Source organism: Pleurodeles waltl, chromosome 3_1 (assembly GCF_031143425.1).
Source record: "Pleurodeles waltl isolate 20211129_DDA chromosome 3_1, aPleWal1.hap1.20221129, whole genome shotgun sequence".
NCBI classification, from domain to species: Eukaryota; Metazoa; Chordata; class Amphibia; order Caudata; family Salamandridae; genus Pleurodeles; species Pleurodeles waltl.
Window position 1 is genome coordinate 845,358,269 of NC_090440.1, and position 17,144 is coordinate 845,375,412.

General features: G+C 45.3%; 1 protein-coding gene across 1 annotated transcript in view; it reads left to right on the plus strand.

Moving 5' to 3' along the window:
• RIMS3 (regulating synaptic membrane exocytosis 3) overlaps positions 1–17,144 on the plus strand; it is a 355,261-nt gene that overhangs the window by 113,547 nt on the left and 224,570 nt on the right. The gene's annotated exons all lie outside the window — the stretch shown is intronic.

Consider the following 17,144-nt stretch of genomic DNA (forward strand, 5'->3'; position numbering starts at 1 on the left):
AGCAGGCATACGACACTGCAAAGAGCAGGAAAAGCACGAAGAGCAGCCGTGCATACTGCACACATACACATGCATGGGATACAGCCCAGGTAGTGCAAGCTTCCCTCACACATCAGGTACTGCACATGCAGGTTTCCTTGACACACACAACAGTACAGTACTTGTAACATCAGTGCCTGCCTCCCCCATTCACCCACAGACACATGCATACATCAGGTGAAGCAAAGGTACTGCAAGTTACCTTCAAACTCCACCATCATAACACAGGTATCAGAAGTGCAAGCTTCCCACACACAGATCAGGAACAGTACAAGCAGCAGCACTGCATGCTTCTTCCTTCAGATGCAGGGAGAGTACGGAAGAGGTAGCACCAGTGCTCATTACCCGCACACACACCTCAGATACTGCACAGGTTGGAGTAACGCAAGATATACACACTAACAGGTGCATGATGGGTATCAGAAGTGCAAGCTTTCCTCACACACACATCAAGAACAGCATAAGCATCACTACTGTATGCTTCTTCCTTCACACGCAGAAGGGATAGAGAAAAGGTAACAACAGTGCCAGGAGCTTAGCTTGGTCAGTGAGATTGGGGGGGGGGGGGGTGAGCTTCAGATTTTCCAACATTCACACTGGCTTATAATGTTAAGGTGCATGAGACGGGCTTAAGGAGCAGGGGAAAAGGAGAGAAATGCAGATTGGTAGGGGTACTAAGTGAGAGAAAACACAAGATAGTGTAAAACTTCCCAACATTTTTGAAGACTTTCAAACTAGAGAGAGGGAGTGTGTGTGTTTTTGTGTGTATTTAAAAATCTCTGGTGAAATACGACAGATACCTCACCATATCTGACTGAAAGCACATGTACCCAACTAATTATCAGAAAATATTTTTATTAGGGGAGTGTAACACCACAAACACCTCCCCCCGCCCCCCGAAGCCACACCCGCTGATCAGTGCACATTAGCAGGGCTCGCGCATCTCAGATACCGCACAGGTTAAGGCAACGCAAGGTACACAAAACTGTTACAATACAGGTATCAGTGGAGCAAGTTTCCCTCACACACAGACCAGATACAGCACATGTAGCAACAGTGAAAGTTTCCTTACAGGGCTGACTTTAGCACTGAGGATGCCCTGTGCGACAATGTTTGTTGGTGCCCCGAATGACCACCTTCTCCACAGCTTCCCTCACTACCACCCTCCAAAGGCCCCATCTCACATGCATTTATTTTGTTTTATAGTACTACTCACACCAGTGTATGGGTTTCAGAGCCCTTTACATCTCACACACATTAGACAGAGACTATGGCTCATACGTGTGTAAATCAGTGCATAAGAAATGTTACTTAAGACAAAGACGACTAAATGGTGAAGGTGTCACATGTCATCCATAGTGGTAGGTTGTATAGTTTAGGAGTGCTTACTTTGGAGCAGCATAAACTCAGGATTTAAAACATAACACTGTGATTGGGTTACCTTTACTAAAACAAAAAAAATATCTATCCAAATGAACCCTTTTAAGCAACATTAGGATAGTGACCAGAGAAAAAATCATATCGCTCTAACCTATACCTTGCAGTTTCTATGCAGCTCTTCAATGACATAGCTCACTCTCCTATGTTAGCTTTGTAACTTTTAAAATGCAAGTAACAAACGCATCTCTCTGACAAAAGCAGTGTCTCAATGAACTATCTACATTATATTCCATTTTGTGAACAGCAGGGTACATGTTCTTTGCAGCAGGCATAGTAACCCTCTGCGCTATTTTATGATGAGTCAAAACTTCCATAGATAAAACTCTAATCTCTCTCCAGAAAGTCCATTCATCACCAGAGTTATCTTGACATTATTATTGTAGCCTGTAGCTTGCTGAAGGAAGGCAACTCTGCAGCAGGTGCCTTTAAATCCATAATATATTTTAAAACTCGGGCCACCGGAGGTCAGCGCCTGGAGCTGTGTGCCTGGTTACCTCCCTAAAGCCGGCTCTGTTTCCTTACACAGATGGAAGCCTAGCCAACAGTACTGCAAGTAGAGCCCGCCTTTGCTATGATGGGCCCTGGGCAGGGAGAAATTTTGCGCCTTCACTGCTGTTCGTATATATAATGAAGCAGCAAGGGATCGCTTATGGCCTCTGAACATAAACATCTCCGCACTTTTCCTGGTATTGATATGTGACAGCGGGGTGGGGGAGGGGGGGTTGGGGGGGGGGGGGGTTAGGAGGAACGACGAAAGCACCTGAGCGAGTTATCAAATGATTAAGCGTACTTCAAACAGAATCACTGCAGCCAAGTGAGATGGACGCTGCTGTCTGCATGACCTTAATGCGGGCAGCTCTTGACGCCTCTCTAAATATTGGCGCCCAGCTCACCCATGCCAAAAGCCGGCCGTGACTGCAAGCTCCCTTTACTGATAGAGTAGTCACAGGACAGGTGTCAGCAGTGCAAAGCGCTATTCACACAATTCGCATACACACCACAAACAGCGGTGCGTGCTTCCTTCACACGTGGATCAGAGGCACAGATGACAGTGGTGAAGGTCTCCTCACACACTAGGACATGAACAAAAGGAGCTGTAGGAGAGCAACCTACTCTCAAGCAGATGGACTACCCTGACATTTGTTGCACTGAAAGCGAATTTATTGTTTTAACTTGCACCAATACCTTTGCTGTTCGGAAAGACGTTTTATCTGTTTTAATTTGTGCAGATACCGCTCTCCATTCCACCGCTGTTTGTACCATCTGTGTGGAGAGAGCTGGTACTTTACACACTTCCTGGTGGATGCTAAGAGGGGAATCAGCAGTCTGGTTGCTAAACCCTGGTTCCCTATTCAAATTGAAGCTGGTGCTGATGCGCATCGGACTCACCAATGACGTGCCAAAGGCGCACCAAAGGCAAGCTTGTCTGTGCCCGTTTGTGCCCATCCGTGTGCGAACTTCCAGAGGAGCCCTGCTCCTTTTTTACGGCAGAACACAGGTACTTTTCCAGAGTTACTTATTCTGCTGACGAACTATATAATATAATCAACCTATATAAGGATGCAATCCCTTTGTGTACCTGCATCAGGGGCTGCAAAACCTCCCAGTTAGATGGTCCAGTGACATGTTTAAAATGCCACTTTCACTGTTTCCAGGATGATCTTATAGAAGACACATTTTACGTTTTTCAGGTGACAACCATATTAACCTTAGGATGAATTCTCCTTGTGAACCTCCTAGCTCTTCTCCCTTATCCTCACTTTCACTGACCTCCAGATACCTGGAGGGTATTATATACATTGTAAAACCATTACCAAAACATGCTATTACATTCTGGGATTTGCTGTCCTTAGTAGCACCTGAGACTGGCTTCTTAATTGAAACCTGGTTGAATTCCACTACTTTACCTGCAATTGCGTTAGAACTCCCAGATAATGATTGCATGTTGAGACTGGACAGGGAGGGCAGGACTGGTGGTGGTATTGCCATTATCTTTAAAGACACTCTGAAAGCCTCGCTTATACAAACTTTACTAGAAGACTGGGAGGAGATATGTGTTTTATAGTAAAACTCTCCCTTCATGACTTTTGGAGAGGTGCTCTTGTATATCGCCCCCGGGCATCAAAAAGATTTCAGTCAACAGCTTATTGAATTCATTGCCACGTGTTTTGACATCCAAACACTTTCTTTTACTAGGCAATTTTAACTTTCATGGGAAACATCCCTCAAATATAGAGGTGTCTCAACTTCATTCTGATCTTACTATGCTAGGCATAGATCAGCAAGTTAAAGTACCTATGCATACTGCGGCCCACACTCTCAATTTAATTTTTACGAACTCTTTTTCTTTATCTTGTGATGCCCTTTTACCGCCACTATGGATTGATCATTCCTCAATTTGTTTTCAGATCTTGATAAAGCCTATGCCTGAACATCATAAGAAGGCTCAGAATAATCTGATGAAACACTGGCGCAAAGTTACCCCGGACACCTCCGCTAAGGGATTTGACTTCATGGTTACAAAAGATGACACCAATGTGGATAAAGCTTTATTAGATTACCATCAGCCCTAAACATGGTGTTTGATACGTTAGCCCCTTTGAAAACTTCTGCGGTATCTAAACATGGTACTCACACACCTTGGCATACACCAGAATTATGCAATGAGAAGGTCCTATGCAAAAAACTTGAGAGACGATGGCGCCACTCCCAAAACTCAACTGATAAAGAGGATTACAAAACATCCTTAACGATGTATAGTCGCCATATTAAAAATGCTCAAAAGTTACATATTTCTCTTCAACTCAGTCAGGGGGCTAACTCTTTGAAAGAGTTATTCAAACTTCCTAATACATTTATAAACCCTTATGCTTGCTCTTCTGAGATTAAGCAATAACAGGCTTTGTGAGATTCTCTCGCTTATCACTTTATACAGAAAATAGATGTGATTTATAAAACCTTTCCAGACCAGATGAGCAAGAAAGCTCTGAGCCTAATCTCAGTCTGTTACTAATCAACATGGCCTCCACCTTAGGTGAAATTACTTAGGCCTGTTCCTATTCAGAAAGCTCTGGCTTCTGCCAAACCTGGGTCTCCTTTAGATATCACTCCTGCTAGAATCTCTGTTGCATTGTCCAATTAGATCGTCCCTGCAATTTGCTTTTCACTTAACTAATTGTTAAGAGTTGGCAAAGTTCCCTTTGTTTGGAAAAAAGCTCAGATCATGCCCATTCAAAAGAAGGCCAATTTACCATTGATGGACCTCTCCAACTATCGACCAATTTCTTGGCTTCCCTTAATGAGCAAGCGGCTAGAAGGGCAAATAAACATTCAATTTATGGAGTATCTTGAATCAACCATGATTCAAAGCCCATCACAATGTGAGATCAGACCTCTACACAGTACAGAAACAACTCTGATTGCAGTCTTAGATCATATAAGATGCTCTCTTGATGATAATAAGCCATCATTGCTTGTGCTGGTGGACTTGTCTGCAGAATTTGATACTGTGTCTCACTCTAGGTTGATTCAGAGGTTGCAGGCTATAGGAATCCATGGTATGACTCTACAGTGGTTCGCTGCTTTTTTATCCAACAGAAGTCAGACTATCAATCTAGGCCCTTTTAAATCACACACCATAGAATTAGACAAGGGGGTGCCAACAGGCTCCTGCCTTAGCCCCACTATATTTAATATTTATGTGGCCCCTATTGCAAAAATTGCCAGTTTTTGGATTTGAACTTCTCTCATATGCTGATGATACACAGTTTGTAATCTCTTTTGATAATAATTTGCTTAAAGCAAAAGCACGTTTTGCGGACGGGATAAAAGCATTGCAGCCTGGATGACAGAAACTGTCTCCAGCTGATTACCAGCAAAACCGAGATTATGCTGTTCAGCAGGGCCCAACAGCTTTGGACCTCGGACTGGTGGCCTAGGTGAACTAGGCATAGCGCCAAATCCCACAATGGCAGTTAAAAACGTGGGCATTCACCTGGATCAGTTACTGCACATGATAGAACAGGTTTTGGCGACCACTGGCACATGCTTTTATATGATACAATTGCTCAGAAGAATTTTTCCTCTACTTCCTATCTCTGTGAGGAAAACTCTGGGCCAAGCATTGTTTATTGGCCGGCTAGAGTATTGTAACGCCCTCCTGGCATCTACAAATGAAACACTCTTAACTAAACTTCAAGTAGTCCAAAATACAGCCACTCAGCTCATTCATAAGCTTCCATCCAGGGCAGCCTCTTCTCCTCCTTTGTGCTTGCTACACTGGCTGAATATGTGACAGAACAACTAGGTCCTAAACAACTATAGCCTAAACCACTACTGCTAAACAACTAAAAAGTCTCTACAACTAAGTACTGAACAACTACTGTCTGAACAACTACTGTGTCTAAATAACAATTGCCTGAACAACTAATATATATATATATTCTAAACAACTAATAAACCATAAAAACCAAAAGGAAAACCTTACCTTAAAATTAGTTGTTCAGGCAATTGTTATTCAGGCACAATTGTTGTTTAGACAGTAGTTGTTCAGTACTTAGTTGTAGAGACTTTTTAGTTGTTTAGCAGTAGTGGTTCAGGCAAGTAGTGGTTTAGACCTAGTTGTTCAGGATGTTTCCCCACTGGCTTCCTGTTCGAAAAATAATTATTTTTAAATTTAGCTGTTTAACATATAAATCCCCATGTGGCAAAGGCCCAAGCTATCTTTCCTCGAAGCTTAAAACCTAACCAACCAGGTAGACTTCTAAGATCTACAGATAAAGCTCTCCTCACAGTCCCTCAGATCAGAAAATCTCGTTCAGGAGGTAGATCCTTCTTTTATCTTGCCCCTCTCTATTGGAATAGGCTACCCTTACACATAAAGATGTACAGATCACCTTAGTTTCAGAAAACTTCTGAAGACTGAGCTATTTCTGATCTAAATGCTTTCTTATTGCCTGAGAAGGATGTATGATGGAACAACGCATGCGTATATCACGCATGCCTTAACAACGCAGTCTCAACAGTGACCGCATCTTTAACACGCATGCCTTTACCACACATGCCTTTACAATGATTTTCATGATACAAGCATATTTGGTAAAGGAACATGCATGGTGAATTCTCCTCCGCCCTGCCCCGTTACCCCTGATACCATACTCCACCCCACCCAAGCCCTTAAAACTGCCCCTCCCACCCCCTGCCGTGAGCCCTTAAAGTATTCCTGCCCTGCCCTAAAAAACTACCCTGACCCCGACCCCACCGAACCCTGAAACCTACCCCACCCTGTCCTAAGAACTACTTCAACCCCCGCCCTGAACTCTAAAACCTACCCCACCCTGTCCTAAAAGCAACCCAACCCCACCGCCCTGTACCCTAAAACTTACTCCGCACTGTCCTAAAACCTATCCCACTCCCCCACCCTGAACCCTAAAACCTACCCCGTCCTGCCCTAAAAACTACCCCAAACCCCCACCCTGAACCTTAAAACTTACCCACCCTGTCTTAAAAACTACCCGATCCCTTGCCCTGCACCCTGAAACCTACCCTGCACTGTCCTAAAAACTACCCCAACTCCCACCCCTGTCCTAAACTCTAAAACCTACCCTGCCCTGTCCTAAAAACTAATCAATCCCCCACCCCACCCTACAACGTAAAACCTACCTTGCACTGTCCTAAAAACTACTCCGATTGCCTGCCCTGAACCTTAAAACCTACCCAGCCCTGTCCTAAAAACTACCCAACCCCCCATCCTGTACCCTAAAACCTACCCCACACTGTCCTAAAAACTACCCGACCACCTGCCCCTGCCCTGAACCCTAAAATCTACACCACCCTGTCCTAAAAACTACCCTGACCCCCATCCCCATCCCTGCCCTGAACCCTAAAACCTACCACACCCTGTCCTAAAAACTACCTGACCCTCCCGCCCTGTCTCCTAAAACCTACCCTGCAGTCTCCTAAAGTCTACCATGAGCCCCCGCCCCATCTCTGAACCCTAAAACTTACTCCACCCTGTCCTAAAAACTACCCAGACCCCCGTCCCTGCCCTGAACCCTAAAACCTAACCCACCCTGTCCTAAACACCACCCCGATCCCCCCACCCTGAGCCGTAAAACCTACCCCCACTATTCTGAAAACGAGCCCAAGCCCTGAACCCTAAAACCTATCCTGCCCTGTCCTAAAAACTACTGTGACGCCCGCAACCACCCTTTACCCTAAAAACCTATCCCATGCTGTCTTAAAAACTAACCCACCCAGCCCTGTCCTGAACTCTAAAACCTACCCTGCCCTGTCCTAAAAACTAATCAATCCCCCACCCCACCCTACAACGTAAAACCTACCCTGCACTGTCCTAAAAACTACGATGAACCCCCGAACCCTAACACCTACCCCTCTCTGTCCTAAAAACTACCTGACCCCTGCCCCACCCTGAACCCCAAAACCTACCCTGTCCTGTTCTAAAAACTAGCCCGAGCCCCCACCTTGTCCTAAAAACTACCCCAATCCCCTGTCCTGTACCCTAAAACCTACCCCGCACTGTCCTAAAAACTACTCCGACCCTCACACCATGAACCCTAAAACCTACCCTGCCCTGTCCAAAAAACAACCTCGACCCCCACCCTGTAACCAAAAAACCTACCCTGCACTGTCATAAAATCTACCTCGACCCCCCCACTCTGAACCCTAAAACCTACCCCTCCCTGTCCTAAAAACTACCCTGACCCCGCACCCCCACCCTGAAACCTAAAACCTACCCCATGCTGTCCTAAAAACTACCCGACCCCCCCACCCTCTAACCTAAAACCTACCCTGCACTGTCCTAAAAACTACCCCAACCTCCCCGCCCCCATCCTGAACACTAAAACCTGCCCTGTCGTAAAAACTACCTCAACCCCACAACCCTGCCCTGTCCCAAAAAAAACCAACCTCGCCCCCTCCAAACCCGGCCCCAGTCCCACTCACCTCTCTCTCCTCCGCTCTCTGCTCCTTCCTCTTCCACCTGGACAGCTAGACCGCTCTATCTGCCTTCACCATGCATAAACGTGGCAAAAGCATGCATGCTAGACACATAGGCGTGGTAATGGCGAGTGATAAATGCATAGCGTTACATTGACCGCGTTGTAACTGACGTTTCCCCCAGAGAATTGTGCTGTGCGCATTTTAAGTTAAAATAATAATAATAGTAATAATAATAATAATAATGTGTTTACTCGCCGAACTGGCGTAGAACATGTGTCGGCAGATCAGGTTCCTTTCACACAGAACATATGAAAGAACTGGCAACAGCAGTGCAAAAATCACTGAGGCTGAGAAGGCAAGCACAAGCTTCTCTCACACAGGATAGCTAAGGCACAGGAAAACACTCAAGAAGGCGCAGCAACACACACACTCCCCCTCAAAAAAGAAAGCTTGAGAATAAGTGCACCACGAGCTGCAGTGCAAGGTTCACACGAGGAGCAGGTGCAGCACGTGCAGCGTCACCCATGCAGAGAGCAGGTACTGCATGGGCAGCGCAGGGTAATCTTCGATGGCACCGGCCTTTCACTGCCTAACATGAGGCAAAAGTGGCACACGGGGCTGGGGTGGCTACGACAAGGGTCCAGCGACATTTCAGGCGCCTCTGTCCCGTCCTAGAAACGTAGCGCCCCGCTGCCCCTGCCTCCCCCCTCCTTCCAAGCGCATCACAGTGCGGGCCCCTCCACAGCTCCCGCTGAGCAGAGCACCTGGAAGAGCGCCCGCCTATCCTCGCGCGCCCCTCTCCCTCCCTCCCCGTCTTGTCATCCTGTCATCTGCCTGTTTATTCTTTGATTACCTCCTTGGCATTCACTTGAACCCGGGAGCCGGGTGCTCTGTTTCCTGACAGGGCCATCATTACCGAGCTGCACAGCTTCCGGCCGCGCGGGCCAGTCCCTGTCATCTGTGGGCGCTCCCAGCTTTCAGTGTGGACATTATTCCTCGGAGCACCAGCTCCCACAGCGACGTCGGAAAGACAGCGCAGTGAGTGCAGGCGCCTGTTGTAGAGAGCTGTTTGTAACACACAGGTCACATGTTTTAATATCGGAAGATTGCTCAGTGGGCTAAAGTGCCTATTGGTGGGGTCTGTTTGTGATTTTCAGACCACGAAGTACTATTCCGATATAAAGCCTGCTTGGTTAGGGTGACCATCAAAAACTTGTGAGTAACCTAGAACACACAGGTTTACGTCCCATTAAGGAAGTTGAGTAGGTTGGTGTGCCTGCTGTAGAGAACTGTTCCTACCAGCAGGTGGTAGATTTCAATAGCATTGACATTGCTAAACGGGTTATTGTACCAATTTAAGAACAAGCAGACCACTGATTCCAGCTTCAGTAAAACTGGTCCATGAGTTGAGCTCTTGTATGGGCGATCTGTTTGTAACATATAGGCCGCAGGTTTGCATCCTGGCAGGGCAGACTCAACCTTCCTTCTGACGAAATCGATAAAATAAGTACATTTTGAAGCAACAATCCAGGTAATGACGTGCGTCGATGAAGCCATAAATTCTATAAATATTTATTGGGCAGACCGGGTTGGATTTTTAATTATGCTCATGGAATTACATTATGTAATTTTGTGGCATTTTTGCTCGCAACATTTTTTTTCGAGCAGAAGTCTTGTAGGGAAACACTTTCCACTCGAACAGGCGCCCTGCTGGTACTGTCGTTCCATTACTGCGCCGTCCAGTGGTAATGACGGCACCCGACCTCTTACCCACAGAGTTACGTTCACTCGGGAACCCTTACTGATAGCGCCTGGGGTCGAGTCACGACGGGGGAGTAAGAACGGTTTGTCTGTCTAGTGGACGGCTCTTTGCAGAAGTAAACAGGCTTCGCCAGGCTCTCGAGTACCCTAAGCACGCATCGGACTCATTAGATTAACTCTTTGGAATTAACAATTGCCCGATTACTTCCGATAATATTTTTGTGTACTCGTGTCCTGGAGCCTAATCCAGTTAGTTCTCCAGATGGACGTAATTGCTACTTACATGGTTGGAGAACTGGTCCTTGAGCTGTATATAACAAGGCAGTTTATGTCTTACTCCCGTCCTTTTTTCCCTTTATGACTCCGATAAGGAGGTGTTAGGAGTTCCAGAAAGAGTTTCGTTTGTATTCACTTATATAGGTCTGAGTTTTGACAACACAGCTGTCAAAAAGACCCATTGCTAGCAACATGGGCGTAGGAAGTGTGGGGGACGCGGGGGATGTATCCCCCCAGATTTTGGAGGGCGGGCGACACGGAGGACGAAGGTGGGGGGGGGACAAAGGGACAAATTAATTTCCCCTTTTACATCTATTATTCAGAGGGCCATTAGCGCACAAAAGCACTATTTATAACAGCCCTGTACCGACCATCCTCCAATCCTGCGCCCTCTGCTCTTTTGTTTGTCCTGTTCACAGGTGTGGGCATTAAGGGTGCTCATAAGAACAAAGGGCACGAGGAGGAGAAAAGAGTTTTGGATGATTACTGTCTGCATCACCTGCCGCCTTGAAGAGGAGAGTTACAGGACGCCTTGAAGAGGAGCTGCAAGACAATGAGGACGATCTAAAGAGGAAACAGAGTCCCACTCACCCTGATGCCTGCAGGCTAGAAAGGAGACTGTGAAACAAAATATTTGTATTTGCCTAAGATCACACCAGTTGGTGAAACAGTGAAGTAGAGATTGGGCCCAGATTTTACCTTTTCACACAACAATTTAGCTATTAGAAGGGTATATTTTTCTAACATTTATGTTTAATGTTTTGTTATCTAGGTAATGAATGGCTTGATTATAGCATGGCTAACAGGGAGAAGCCATATTTCATTTTGGGCTGTTATGTCTAGCGTTATTATTTATGTTGTTGTTATCGATACATACTTCAGCATATTGAAGTATATTATCTTTTCTCTATCTTTTCTTCACTGTACTCTGAAACAATCTACCCTATGCCACTGCACCCTATACCACTTTTCTCCACTCTGTGCTACTCTACGTCACTGCAATCTATGCTGTACCACTCTACTCTGCACCACTCTACTCTGCAGCACTCTACTCTGCAGCACTCTACACTACACCACTGCAATCTATGCTATTCTACTCTAACCATTGTACAACACACCTCTGCACTCTTCACCACTTTACTCAAAACCAATGCACTCTATGCCAATCTACTCTGCACCGCAGCACTCTATTCCACTGCTTTCAATGCCACTGTAGTCTGCGCCACAGCACTCTATGCCACTCTACAATACACCACTGTACTCTGCGACCCTCTAATCTTCAACATTGCACTCTGCCACTGAACTCCACGCCACTCTACTCTGCACCACTGCATTCAATGCAACTGTACTCTGTCCCACTGCACTCTTTTCTGCAGCACTGCACTCTAATCTACTCTACTCTACACCAATCCACTGTAGGTACTTCACTCTACTTTGAAATCATCTCCTCTATGCCACTACAATCTTCGCAACTCCACTCTATGCTATGCCAGTCTAATCTACCCTGCACCACTCCAATGTACCCTGCGCCACTCCAATCTGCTGTGCACCGCTCTATGCTACTGCACTCTACATCACTATGCTCCACTCTGCAACAATCTACTCTTCACCACTATACTGTACTCTGCAGCAATCTACTCTATGCCACGGCACTCTATGCAACTCTATTCTACTCTGCACCACTGTACTCTAAGCCACTCTTCTCTACTCTGTATCACTCTGCATCACTGCACTCTATACCAATGCATTCTATGCCACTCTACTCTACACCACTGCCCTTTAAGTCACTCTACTCTGCAACACTGCACTCTGCCACTGAACTATACTCCTCTCTACTCTGCAGCACAGCACTCTACTCTGCACCACTCAACTATATGCCACTCTACTGCACTCTACACCAATGTACTATATGCCACTACACTATGCCACTCTACTCTGCATCACTGCACCCCACCACTGCACTCTACACCAGTCTACTCTACCTTGCACTACTCCACTCTACCATGCACCGCATCACTCTATGACACAGCACTCTGAACCACTGCAATCTATGCAGTGCCACTCCACTCTGCTCCCCTCTACTCTTCACCACTCTACGCTAAACCAGTGCTGTCTTCGTCAATGCACTCTACACCACTTTACTCAAAACCAACACACTCTATACCACCACACTCTACACCAATCTACTTTGCACCATTGTACTCTATGCCACTTCACTCTAGACCACCCAACTCCACTCTATGACACTTCACTCTGACATTACACTCCATGATACTAGACTCTGACACTTTATTCCATTAAACTCTAACACTTTCTCCACTCTGTAACTCCCTACACAACTCCCTGTACGCCACTCCATTCCACTTTACTCCACTCTATGCCACTCCACACCACTCTATGCCACTTCGATCTACGATACTCTGCTCAACGCCACTGCACAGCCCTCTATGCCACTCCACTATACAACAATGTACTATGCTCAACAACATTCTACCCAACTTTCTCTATGCTAGTTCACGTTACTTTACTTCACTCTACTCCAGTTCACTCTTATTTATGCCTTTCCACTTTACAACACTCTGCCACTCCACTCTATTACATTGTGATACTACTCCACTCTACTACTACTTTATGGCATTGGCGCTTGATTAGAGATTCAGATCTCCATTGATTGCCTTGTCACTCATATGAGACGTGAGTCAGATTTATCTTCGCCGTTTTGGTTACAAGCACTCTGTAACCCTTTTAACTCAAGCTTAACGAAGGCTTAGGATGATCCTGATACTTATCTAGGGGATCGAAATATCGTCGCCCAAAGTACCTTGACTTGAATTTGTGATATTGTACATAAGTTGGCATAAACAAAGGTACTATGAGCTAATAACTTCTTGATTCACTATTTGAGTCATTCATGTAAAAGTGGGTGTATAAAAACGTGTAAATCATTATTGTGGATGCTAACCTTGTAGGAAAGTAGCCTCTTTCTAGCTTGGTTACCCCCACATTTGGCCTGTTTGCCAGTGTGTTTGGGTGTGTCTACTGGGATCCTGCTAATCAGGACCCAGTAGTTATGCTCTCTCCCTTAAATTATGGTTGTTGCATACTGGTAACCCAGTATTTCACCCAAGATTGGCATACTGGTGCCCCCTTATAAGTCCCTAGTATATGGTACTTAGGTACCCAGGGCATTTGGGTTCCAGGAGATCCCTATGGGCTGCAGCATTTTTTTTGCCACCCATTGGGAGCCCATGCAAAGGCTTCTACAGAACTGCCATTGCAGCCTGCGTGAAAAGGTGCATGCACCCTTTCACTGCCAGTTACACTGCACCAGGTCACTTATAAGTCACCCCTATAGCAGGCCCTCCAGTCCTGAGGGCAGGGTGCAGAGTACCTGTGTGTGAGGGCACCCCTTCACTAGCAGAGGTGCCCCCACGACCTCTAGGACCATTTTCCCAGACTTAAGGAGTGTGGGGATGCCATTTTAAATGTGTACTGGAAATAAGTCACTACCTATTCCCAGCTACATAATGGTAACTCCGAACATAGGTATGTTTGGTATCAAACATGTTGGAATCATACCCCAAGGCTTTTGCAAGCATTGGTTGTATGATTCCATGCACTCTGGGGGCTCCTTAAAGGACCCCCAGTATTGCCATTCCAGCCTTCTGAGGTTTTCCAGGCAGCCCCAGCTGCTGACACCTCTCAGACAGGTTTCTGTCCTTCTGTTGGTTGAGAAGCTCAAGCCCAGGAAGGCAGAACAAAGGATTTCCTTTGGTAGAGGGGTGTTACACCCTCTCCCTTTGGAAATAGGTTTGGAAGGGGTAGCTTCCTTCCCCAGGCCACTGGAAATGCTTTGAAGGGCACATTTGGTGTCCTCCTTACATAATCCAGTCTACACCAGTTCAGGTACCCCCAGTCCCTGCTCTGGCACGAAACTGGACCACCACCCCAGGTGTGCTGCTCAGAGCTCCTCCAGAGGGTCCCTGGGTTTTGCCATCCTGGATTCCAAGTTGGCAGCGAACTCTGGGAGAATCTGAGTGGCCTGTGCCAGCAGGTGGTGTCAGAGCCGTCCCCTGATAGGTGCCTACCTGTTTAGCTGATCAATCCCCCTTTCAGGGGTATTTAGGGTCTCTCCTTTGGGAGGTTCTTCAGATTCAGATTGCAAGACTCCAGCAGGAATCCTCTGCATCCTTTACTTCACTTTCTCACCGAAGAACCCGCATCCATCTTCTTGGGTGCAGTACTGACTGTTGTTCTTCACCAGTGGTTCTTCTTTTGCACCTTGATTCTAGTTAGCAGGGGCTCCTGTCCTCCTTGGACTCTTCTGTGCTTCTTGGACTTAGTCCCATTCTTCCACAGGTCTTTAAGTCCAGGAATCCACCCTTTGTGTCTTGAAGTATCTTCTGGTTCTTGCATTATCGTCTTTCTTGTGTTCTTGTGTGTTCTAGGAAAGTTACTGTGATTTACTTCTGCTTTCCTGGGCTCTGAGGTGGGTTCTAGTACTTACCTTTGGTGTTTTCTAATACTCCCAGCGCCCCTCTACACACCACACTTGCCTAGGTGGGAAACCGACATTCGCATTCCACTTTCTTAGTATATGGTTTGTGTTTCCCCTAGGCCCATTTCTAACCATTGTGATTTTCACTAATTGCACTGTTTTCTAACTGTTTTTATTGCTATTGCTGCATACTAGTGTACATAATTGGTGTATTACTTACCTCCTAAGGGAGTATAGTCTCTATGGTATTTTTGGCATTTGTGTCACTAAAATAAAGTACCTTTAATTTTGTAACACTTAGTATTTTCTTTCATGTGTGTGAGTACTGTGTGACTACAGTGGTATTGCATGAGCTTTGCATGTCTCCTAGATAAGCCTTGGCTACAGCTACCCCTAGAGAGCCTGGCGTCTAGACACTGCCTACATGTCACTAATAAGGGATAAATGGACATGGTATAAGGTGTAAGTACCATAGGTACCCACTACAAACCAGGCAAGCCTCCTCCAAAGCACTGTACTATATAGGTTACTTTTTTACATTTTTCTTGTAATTGGTGACATTGGGTCATCCAGATAACTTGTGTAATGCCCGAATACCAGTCTTTATCGATTTCCCCTGTTGATGTTTTCCCACTACATTTGATCTTTTATAATTTGATTGAATAAATGTATAAAACATTCCATTTGTATACTACTTTAATATCATTGTTTATGGGAGTGGTGTTCCATTTTATTCAAGGGACCCTTGTTCCTTTAAAGTTAGTTTACTGCTTCATTCTAGGACACTCTATTTACTCCATGATACTACACCACACCAGTCGGTGACACATCATTCTCCTTTATGCCATTAACTTTCAGCCATGCTGAATAGTAGTCTCACTAGTGTACAGCATGGCTAAAACACATTGGCAAAGGCAATATAACTTGCATAGGCGAGACCTATTGGCTATGCCAATGCTTGTTTATAAGGTATGAACTTTAAGGTGACTTGCAATATCCTTATGTACACAGGGGGTATTTTACCCCATATAATACATAGTCACACCACCAACTTTCCCACAAACCACTTAAAACCCTAGTGCATAGCTTCTGTCATTCCAAGCTATTAAAGTACAGCAGAAGAAAGAAAAGCAACATTCCACGTTTTTGCTTTAAACAGCTGCATTAATTATGCTCTGTGACCTGATCTGCCTTTTACCTTGGCTGCTAGCTCTGGCAGAAGCCACTGTAATGTCAGAATTCGACTGTAATAACCCTATCATAATCATTTTCTGATGTCTTTTCTTTATAATCAGTGAATGTCTTTTCTTTACACGCAGCGACTTGGTGCATCACAAACAGCCGTTTCTAAAGAAATTAGTGACTGCTGTTTATACAGAGATTAGAGAATCCATGTTTATATAGCCTGTAACTCCAAGAGCTTCTTCAGTTGAAATGCTCCTAGTTATGATTGATGTGGAGCTGAGCTTCCCAAGATCACACAAAGGAGTAGAAGTGTTATTAGAACTATGGTTTCCGAGCACAGTTTACAACTGTTGTACCTAATCGCTTTTGATCTCTCCAGTGCGGTTCCAATTGGCATGAGGCGAAGGGCATGATGGGTGTGGGGCGCAAAGGGTATCTTCTTCCTTTTTACCCTCCTACCTTTATTTGCTTGGTGCATGAAGATGCAAGGTTAATCAACATGTTATTTTCACATTTGAGCTAATTACTTTGTGAATGTAAATAACAATAAAAGATACTTTCAGACTGTGAAAACATCCCTTCCTTTCTCCCTATTTCACTTCCAATATATATATATATATATATATATGATTGTGTATATTTATCCGAGCCTGCAGTTCGTAAACAACGAGCGATTTGTATAGGGTTGATTGAAAGTCCCCAAGGCTGTCCCTGTCCCCTCCAGAAATGTATTGTCTCCTACACCCCTGGCTAGCAATACTCATTTGAGAGTGTTATGGAATCTGCCCTTTTCAACCACTGGCTTTCCTCGACCATTCTCATTCAGCCATTGGCTAAATAATTTGTCAATCACGTCTTTTCCCAGTCCAGTGGGGTATTCATCTCTCAGCTAGAGCTATTGGTGTTTGGATATATCCTTCCAACTCAATTCAGGTGCTTTCATTGAACTTAATAAGGGGCTAGTTTACAACTATTGTCCTCTCTT